The sequence below is a fragment of the Ylistrum balloti genome, unplaced genomic scaffold (genome assembly GCF_031769215.1).
Source record: "Ylistrum balloti isolate Yb309-2 unplaced genomic scaffold, AGI_CSIRO_Ybal_v1 Utg371996, whole genome shotgun sequence".
NCBI classification, from domain to species: Eukaryota; Metazoa; Mollusca; class Bivalvia; order Pectinida; family Pectinidae; genus Ylistrum; species Ylistrum balloti.
This window is the reverse complement of record NW_026782972.1, coordinates 3,093-13,968: the sequence shown is the minus strand read 5'-3', so window position 1 is coordinate 13,968 and position 10,876 is coordinate 3,093. Positions and strand designations below refer to the sequence as shown.

The 10,876-nt window shown below is 34.3% G+C and overlaps 1 pseudogene; it reads left to right on the top strand.

The window, feature by feature from the left end:
* Positions 1–1,842: 1,842 nt before the first annotated feature.
* Positions 1,843–2,496, top strand: LOC132564117 (uncharacterized; annotated as a pseudogene).
* The last annotated feature ends 8,380 nt before the right edge of the window (positions 2,497–10,876 follow it).

The window sequence follows — 10,876 nt, the reverse complement described above, 5'->3', positions numbered from 1 at the left end:
TCCGACTACAAATCATTTCAATTATTAAAAAATAAGAGAAATTCATTGTACTTCAGTCCACTTATAGGTGTCTCCTTTACAGCTATAAACATGAAACCAACAAACATACTAAACATAACTTGCCTTCAACTAGCTTACATTTCTCTATCATATTCTATGTTTTAAACACAAAAAATGTAATAAAAGAAAAAAATTGAAGAGTGCAGGTCTGGTCTAATTTTGTCTGTAGTTTTTCAGATAATTGAATAGTACGTACATGTACATCAATTTTAGTAGTGATCTAATTCATTTACATAATGCATATTGTAGATTTTTAGTTTTTCAAATAAAGAAACAATTCAGAACGAATGCACTGTTGGTATTGTACTGGATCGCCTCGAAGCTACATGTGGAAAAAATAAAAAAAAAAACACTCCGGCAAAGATGAGAAATCATGATGAAGATTCACGATTGTTTGGTTTTCTTGAACAACGAATTTATTATCTCGTATTCGTTGAATTTTTAATAATAACATATGACATTGTGACTATATGTGTTGCATTAAATTTTGCTATTTGTTACCTTCAACATTCGGCGAGTCATGTGTTGTTCAATGGAGGCTGGCATTTTATGTGAAACTGCGCAGGCGCAAATGTGAAGTATCCGTTTCCTGCTTTAAGCGGCCTTACTACATATTTTTTATTACAAACATTACAATACTTTAGAATTGTAGTATTATAGTTTGTTACCAGATGAGTGAAAAGCTATGGAGTATTATCTTTATATTGTAGGCAAGATAACTTTCACATTTTTTCAGTAACTAGTAACTGGGTACGATATTTTACTTTATATTCTGTACATTACTTGTATACACGGGTTTAGACACCAGTAGCAAAACTATCCATAGAAAACACACACACTCGGGTAGTTGTGGCCGTGAGGTCAGTCTATAGAATTTAATGTCATGCACGTGCGATCGGAATGTGTTAGGTCACCCAGTTCTCTCTATTGTACATGTACACCATGGCAATGGATTATAGACTTAAAATTAGGTTATTACTTACGACATTAAAGGCGCTTTACTGGTGTTATTCTCACAAAGCATAACACAGATATCGTAAGCATTCCAAACGTATATAATCCAAAATCATAACTTGTGACCAGAGAGGCATATAACATCTCATTTTGGCTACAACAACCTGGGTACACTGGAAATATTTACTTACAGAATTTGAAGGTGCACAGCAAAAATTACATGTACGTCGTATACACATTTAGGCTTTTATAAACCCTATACATGATAGCTTCTTCAAAAGTTAGTTCATTTCAGCTTTAGGTCATATGAATGTTTGATAACGTTGAGTGCGTTAGTCGAATAGAATCAATAACAACGAACACCTTAAAGATAAAGATCAGGAAACTAGGCACGCAACTTTGTCTTATATTATTGTTCCAACTTGAAAGTTTATCGACATAGGCCTAAACCTTTGCAATTATCCGTTGTTAATCTTTCATGGTCATGTCTGTAAAGATCAATCAATAAGGCCTAACGTTTTGCAATGCGTTTTTAAATAGATAAACTGGCTTTACCGTACATCTGCATTTTAAAGTCACAGAAGGCCATGTTACCTGTACAGTGACCTCATTTTCCGGGGTTTAACTTTGGGCATTTAAATGAGGGAAATCGTGTAGAATTCGCTAGTGTATCAAGCTGGACACATGTTGAAACATATATGACAGACGTGCTCGTAAATGACTAACAGATCAAATTATTTACAAACACTGGAGAAATGATACGATTTATTGAATGAAGAAGAAGGGTACCATGGATCAAATCTTGTAGTTATGCCATTGAATTATATCATGGAGAAACCGGTAGAAGGTGTTAAAACTATTGTCAATTTAATTAAATCTACCAATGAAGCTTCTGTATTAAAAGCTGGGATCGCCAAGTTTTCCAAAGCTGCAATAGAATGGTATGTTGACAGCGAAGACCTCGACATTTTACATCATGCTATAATATGTAATAATAAGAAGTGGGTTTGTTTTTTCCATCAAGGATACTTCAAGCTTCCACACGAATCACCTTCAGTGCCATATCTTCACTGAAGCGCTCGACGCGGACACAAAACCATTATTGCCATGTTGATTCAAGAACGGGACCATGATAACGTCCCAATGGAGTTGAAATAATATGAGAATACCAAAAGTAGACGGAAAAGATGAAGTATATCCCCTTGACATAGCTGGAGATTACGGACATATTGGGTGAATGTGTACCATACTTGATCATTTTTATGGCGGCAAAGTTAGGCACAAATCCAAAAGTACCAAAGATACTTATGTGAACATGGCCTGTGAGATCGATTCCCCACCAGCTCTCCGGCTATTGTTATCACATGATCCAACAGAAGAGGATATTAAAAATGCTGTAGGGGTTGCATTAAAATGGCTGGACCAGAATGTCTGGACGTTTTACTGGGTCTAAAGCCTTACATCAGTTCATTGTTTGTTTGACACCATTGGGAAATATTCTGATCAAGTGCAAATAGAACAAAAGCTTTCCCTGAGGAGTCATCTTGGAAAGTGTACAGAAGCTCTACTGAAACATGGAGCAGATTTAAACTACGTGGGAAGGATAGAAGATCAATGTAATACTTATGGAAACAGCCTACATTGTTTTTGTAGAATTGCTCAAAATATTGGCCTTGGCTGGAAGATGTTAAAACTACTCTCACGTCATGGCGCAGTCCGTTTGTAATGGTCTATATGGCACATTCAGCTTTGAGAGATTCATATGAAATTTTCATCAAAATGGCGGCAAGCTTCGAGCAGCTGTCATCGAAGCACAAGCGAATTTAGGCTGGAATCAAGACAGAGTAGGAAAAACGTATTTCGGACGTTTGGACACTTCGTAGGTGGTGTGTGTTTACCGTGTGGGTAGCCGTATTTTAAAGATATCTCGATCAAAAAAGGAAAACGCTTATATTGGTACATTTGTATAAGGCGGAGGAACGGATTGAGCCTTATTATAGTAATTCTTGTATTAAGTAAAAGTTACGGACGCTGAAAATGAATCCTGCAATCTAGTAATCAGCACGCAATAGAAATCAAAGAAATATGTCTTTATTAAACGTCATGGGAGGATGGGGGAGAAAAAAGGTCAATATTTACACGTTTTTCCCCATCATATTTAGCTCCACTTTGATAAGCTCTCGGTATCAATTTAGAAACCATTTTTGAGAAACTCGTGAACATTACTTCTTGTCGCCATTGATGATGTTTTCATGATATTTCATTCCGTTTATGAAATTTGTCACACGTTTAAGCGGTGATGTATCAACACATACACACATGAAAAAAGCATTTGCGTAAATATCGTTCCGAAATAAAATTAAAAAAAAATAACAGGGAAAATATTGCAGTGGTTAAAACAGCCCTTGTGAAAGAAATACTGATAAAACTGAGCCTTATAATCTGGAAGATGAAGAGGAGGAACTATGAAAATGCCTCGTGTGATCCACATGATACATCAATTCGATTTGGGAAGTATTGAATATCTCTGTCAGCGTGTCAGACCTACTTAATACAATGACTACACAAGAATGTCGGCACTAGTTCTTCTGAGCATTTACAGGGAATGGGGGATTAGGTTTTCGGATTATTGTACAGGTTTAGTCGCAGAAAAGAATGAAGGTGATTTTCTACAATGACAGATTGTTATTTTCAATTATGATTATGTATCGTTTTTAAGTTATATTCGTGGCAAAAATTTAAGAAAAGTTACCCTCTTTCAAAACTATATTTTCACTATGTCAATGAATCACGGTTAAGTATCGGGAAGGGATGAACATTGGCAAGATGTGATTAAGGCATATGGACAGTGTATCACCTGTATGGCTTGCATGGAGAAAGAGCAGATGCATGATCTACATGTATACAAGTGTTCTCAACATACAAAGTACGTGTCATGCAGCTCCTCCCCATCTCCCTCTCTGTCTCTATTTGTCTCCTCCTCCCGCTCTCTCTATCTCTAAACTTGTTTATAATTGTTTCATACTGTCACCTTGTAAATATAATGTGTGTGTATTGATGTTGGGGAAGGGCTTTATACAAGTTGTAATGCTTACAACACATCCCCAATCCTATTGCTACTTATATGCAATTAAACGTTTCAATCAAACAATCAAATCAATCAGACGAAATGTTTGATAAATCAAAATATTGTTGACTTACAAATAATATAGCACAAACAAAATCAGCATTTATCTGGGCCCTCTTCTGTACCACCAGACTGGCCACATCCGCAAGGTCCTCTAAAACAATTTAACCATCAACAAGCAGTCAAAATACTAGTATTTCTACTTTGATAAGTTTAGTATATGATGTAATAGTAAAATCAACATGCCTGTGGATCTACTACATTGAGTCATGACGTAAATTCAATATAACCAGATCGTATGACCAAAAATCTGAAGTAGAAGAATGTCAATTAATTGTATGGCTATTTCAGCAGATGCTGTTCAATGTACATTTTAATTGATAGTTTATTTTGAAGATAAATCATACTCACGAATTCTACTCATGCTATACAAACGAAATAAACGGAACTGAAACATCCACGAAAATGACTGATTTGTTGAATATTAGGCGTTAATTAACGTTTGGCTGTCAAATATACCGTAAACATTTATTTGCCTTTAATATAAATAAATATGAACTTTCATTTCAGGAATTACAAATAAAAACATTTGAGCAACTGAATGACTTTAAGAAAGACAGAGTTTTAACTAGGTTCTAGCTCCACGTTCTAGTCGAAATACGGGTTTACAAAATTCTACATCAATGCCAGATGATAGCAATCAGCGGAATCTCTAGATCTATAAATTTGTTTGTAACTATATGGATTTGATTATGGCATAAATCAATCAGTTGGTGAGAGCACGCGCGTTTATTGGCTTACGTCATCACTTTATGTAGCGTAACCATGTCACAATGGATGATGTCGTCAATTTTGACACACAGTATCATGGCGTATAGCTTTTATGGGGAATGGGAGAACAAGTAATAAATTGCCAGAAAAAACTTAAGAATAAAGAATACAATCGAGTTAAAATATTTCTGTGTGACAATGACATTCATTAATGTAAAATTAAAATCCGGTTCCTCATTTTGTGGTTTGTAATCCTGGTGTGTCTATCTAGGAAGACATGATATCAGCAATAACATATAGGTCCTTGTCTCCATTTTGTTTGCATATTGAGTCGAGATGGATGGCAATTTGACATCCCCGCTCCTTTCCCTGTCACACATGTATAAAAGGAAGGAAAAGTTTTTAAGACAAAAGTTTTACTGACATTCTTCACTGATTCGTCTACAAAGTTGAAGACTCTCTCTCTCTCTCTCTCTCTCTCTCTCTCTCTGTTCTTACATTTGGAGCTATTTACATTTACATAAAAGGCAGCTAAGGCATTAGCTTAATTTATGTATCGGAAACACTATACAAGATATATATAGATATACGAGTTATTTCCCTTGATTTTCTTTCCAAAAATAACTAAGAGTTATGTCCCTTGAATTAGAGGGTCATCGGTCATCTGATTGGTCAGTTACTTTCGCGCGGATGCTGAGACCCCTCTCATAACGCAGCCATCTTTAATTGTATCAATACGTAGTTCAATTAGTGGAGTGGATTTGCATTTGTTGTGCAAAATTTACCCACCCACTTCCACCCTATCATCTGTTCTATAGTAACGTTTTTGTAGATTGATGTGTAATTTTGAAAGAAAACGGGGATCCAACAACGCTTAAATTTAATATGTTTATACAATAGATCTAGAAACAAAGATTATCAAAGAAGCTAAAATCCAGTTTATTTCTTTTAAATTTTGATACACATGAAACAAATACCTTATCAGTGTTCTTTTGATGAAAAAAACTTATCTGATAATCAGTGTGTACATATGCTAATGTAATCGTATTTATTTGTAAAATATGACAGATATATATAAGTTGCGATACTGTTGATCTAAGATTGAACCAAAGAATGATAAAGAACTCACGGATAGATCTATAATTGTTCATCGTTATCACCTTGAGACGACTGTAAAGGGGATATAGCATATCCGTCAAACATATGCATGTTCACTTTTTCGTCATCATTCTAGCAACTTCAATTCTCAACTGATTTTAATAAAACTTCAGCTATTAGTCAAGTATCTTTATACCGTCAATGAGTTCATGCTTAAGCATGCCAGGGTGAATGATAGTCACCGTTACAATTTAAAGAAAATCTTGGATACATCACATTTTCATTTCAAATGGGAATGAGGAGATTTGTAACACTGACAAAAATTGCATCAGTTACCTTCATGCTACAGAAATCGTGAAGTCCTCTATTGACACTTTAAGTTGTATATGGCTAAGGAGGGTTCATATGTGGTGTTAGTTACTCATGCTCTGCTATTGATGATTTTTGATGTTCAGATACATTCTAATTTTCAAAAATATTATCATAGTATGTTTTATATCCTATTTGGTACAATTACAGAGATTTTACAAGAGTAACGAAGACAATGTACGGAATCATTGTGATGAAGTCCATTGTAACCGCTTCCATACCCCAGCGTAGACAGAAATCCAACACAAAAAACCCAGTGAGTATCTCACAATATACCCTAGCTTACACAGAGACAACAGACAGAGATCCAACACAAAAACCTGGTAAGTTTTTCACAAAATTCCCCAGCTTACACAGAGACAAGAGACAGAGATCCAGCACAAAAAACCCCAGTATTTCACAAAATATCCCAGCTTACACAGAGATCCAACACAAAAACCCAGTAAGTATTTCACTTAATATCCAAGCCTACACAGAGATCCAACTCAAAAACCCAGTAATTATTTCATTGAATACCCCAGTTTATACAGAGATCCAACACAAAAACCCACTTATTATTTTATTAAGTACCCATTGCCGTCAAATTTGGTGATCCAACAAGAAAAAAAGCAAAAAAGTCATTTATTGTCATGTTAGTCTTCCAACTTGTACAGATGTAGGATTGAATGCACTAGCAGACAAGACTTACTTCCCCTTGAAGAACGTTTTCCAATAGAATAGAAGTAATGGATCAATAAATTGTATTATCACTGAATGCTCGGCGACCTTTATAAGTGAGCCATGAATTTCATTTTGTTCCTTCAATTTTAGAAACATTTATTTTAAGAGAAATCATTATCATTATTCAATGAAACCTTTGAAGATAATGACATATAGAAAATGAAACGGTGTCAAGTCATAGCGGTCAACTGTATACAAAAATAGCTGGTCAGACTGATCAGTGATTAGCTATGTATGTGAATATTGAATCAGCAAGACCATTTTGCCATTGGACAAATGGAGAAATACATTCACTTTCGCAATCAATTAATCAATTGTGTTGTGCAATGTTTGTAAAGGACGTGTGTGATAGAAGTGCTGATTCAGCCAAAATCATGGACATTTATTATGAGGGAGAGTGACTTTCAATAATTATCTATACAAAAGATATTTATTATTATTTCAATGCTAATGTACACAATATAATGGAAAAATGATCAACCAACGTTCAATATTTATGGAATGCAAAACAGTATACAGTGGGCAATTTCCCTTACTTATTTAACATCTGGTGACCATCATTTGCACAGAAATCAGATAAAAATTGCATTGCAGAAGTCAGTGTGAAAATGTGAGAGGATGTGAATGTGGTGTATGCGAAAGGAATTAACATAGAAACAAACATTCTATTGATCCTTTCTCAATATTATGAATGCATAATTTGTGATTTTTCAGTTTTTAGACATCTTCACATGTACTATTTTGCAATAAAGATATCTTTATATTTAATGTTTTGGTGTTTTTTCTTTAAACTTTCATAAAAATATATAATTAATTAATTCTAAAACACTTGTCACAGTAAAAAAAACTTGTCAAATAATTGATTTTCAGGGGAGTTTTATTTCCGTTAAAAATCCTAACCCACAAATTCATATGAGCACAAACTATTAAAATAAGTGAAAGTTGATTTATTAAGCTATAATAATAAATATAATAAATTAAGTGTTCTGACAATTCAATTATTAGCCCTTTTGTTATAAATATTTCTGGGTGGATTTTCTCCAATCTCGTGTGTATATCGCCGTTGCTCCCTACTTGTGCCCTTTGATTTGGGGACTGTGCAGATAAACAAAATGGCTGCCTAGTGGCCATCTTGGATTTTTACAATGAACATTTGTAAATGCTTTTTTTTGAGAAGTACCAGATCGAAATATCTAAAGTTTCATATTTAGGCCTCGTACCATGTTGTGTCCATTTGATTCTGGGACGGAAAAACAAAATGGCAAACAGGAAGCCATCTTGCATTTTGACAATACATGTTATTAACACTATTTCTTGCAAGTTACTGGATGAATAATTATCATATTTCGTTTGTTGAAGTCTAGTTAACATTACCTACTTACAGCCTGCGTGGCGGAAAAGTGTGGAATTGCTGACTGACAGCTTGCTTTCAATGTGATAATGTTTGCCATCACTATTTCTTGAGATGTATTCGATGATTTTCCGCAGATTCAATATATTTAATTGTTATACAACCTGTTAAAATTAATCTGAAATCTTTTACAGTTTTCAGCCGACTTCGTTCGATCTTAATCACCGCGGTATGGAGTTGTCTCTTGCAGAAAGTCAGTTTTATTCGATCTTATAGTTAAGAGTTGCTGCCCTTTGTAGTTTCCCTAATGTTTTATTGTCCTGCGATCTCTCAGTTTTCAAACGATTTCTTTCAAACATTGTATACTATGAAACTGTGTTTTCCTCAACGGCATTTAGATTCAACAATATTTAAAAGATTCATCTCCCATTAATTTTTCAGCATTTTGATATTGTCCAAATTGTTTTCTCTTAGTTCTCAACTCAACACCATAAAATTTGGTAAACTTTAATAATTTAGCAAAACGTAAAGGACTACTTTTTCTTGGTATTTTGATTTAATAGTATTTTTTTATTTCCGCATCTTGAACATTTCTTTGGCGTGGAGTGAACGTATGTAACCCCAATCGGTGCCGAGATCCTTCAGGGTTCTCTTGTATGTACATTTGGTAGGCGATATCTCCAGACAGAATTGACAAACTTTGAACCAATCTTGAATACGTGGCTGGTAAACCTGTAATATCTCTTCTCGAGTTGCTCCAAACTGTTTCTAGATCGACTTCCCCACTTTGTGTACAATGGGGGCTTTAGTCTTGCTTTGGCTGTGACATGTAGATAAAAAGGGGCATTCACCATACTTTATCATCATGATCGTAACAGACCAGTCCAGATCTGTAATTTCTCCGATGTTTAATACAAGATCACCGGTAAATACAACAAAATATAGATTAAATTTATCTATGAAATGTATTAACATTACCGGTACTTCAGCTACGCGAACCTTGCAGTCGTAGCTGACAAAGTGTGCATATAGATACCAACTACTTGTACTGACAATATATATATCCATTGTTTAAAAAAGTGGTTATGATCAAATTCCAATAAACAAAACATAATAAAATTAAAAAGTCAGATAACAAAAGAAATAAGTTGACACATTGAACTGTCTTCCTTTGGCCTGCCAATTGGACATCGGAAAATTCATAGCGTGCGAGAGGATTTGGATTTAGAAGTGCGTATCACACAAGTACTTATGGACATGTTTGTGATTTTTGTTGGTTTGTTTAACTAAATATATTATATTAAATATCTGAACGTTATAGAATTGTTTATTCTCTAATACACTTATATCAAGAAGCACTGGTGGTGTATCGTACATCTTAATCATAACATCGGCATATTCCACTTATGTTAATGTATAATTTTAGTCGGTTGTGAATCATGCCTTTCTTTTATATTATATGGTCAATTATATCCCGATATAAATACGACTGTACGATGAACTGAACTATTTATATAGTGCCGGTATTCATGAAATAAATAACTATTCATGGCAGGTGTCGAGCGACCTCCGGGATCCGACGAGTAATTGTAAACTATCGGCAAAAATATGGCAACGACAGATTAATGTGTACTCATTTAGATCGTACATGTACACTGTGTAACGGTGCAAGAGTATTCATCATGGAATCTTATCTTCTGTGTTCATAGCAAAATGTTTACGTATCACAGGCAATCGTGTCGAATTCGAAACCTGACGTGCTCTGTATATCATACAATTGCAATTGCATTGTATATTACATCATTGGCACATTAGATATAAATTCCACATGTATATTGTTTCTTGTACTTTGTATGGTGAATCAACAAGTCACTTGTGGGAACATATCCTTATGGCGAAACGATAAGCTGCAGTATATAAATAATATATATACACAATTTTGTTATTAAATAACAGGTATCTGAATTCTCATCATATAGTTAAAAAACCTTTTACGTTTAAACATCTTTAACATCTAAATCCTTTCAGCTCGGTTACAGCAATATTACCTGACCGGTATCAATTGTCTCTTCAATGCTAATTTTAATGCCGAAGATACAATTTTTTTTAAAACAACTTACAGCTGTTTTGCTAATTTAACTAATCACGTAACAGTTTGTTTATCTTTGACCAGAGTATTGATGTATGTTTGCATGGATGGAATCGTACTATCTGTCGCGCCTACCTTTAAATACAGAAATGTTATTTAAATGTATCAATCAATCACTACAAAATATGAAGCAAATTTTTTTGATTGAGTTTAAATTTGATGTTAGATAAGAGTTTATTGTATTAAGAACAGTTTTTACATTTTAAAATCAAATCCAAAAATAAAATGTCGGTCAAAATCAATTTAGATAGAAATATCGAACGACTGACCACGATTT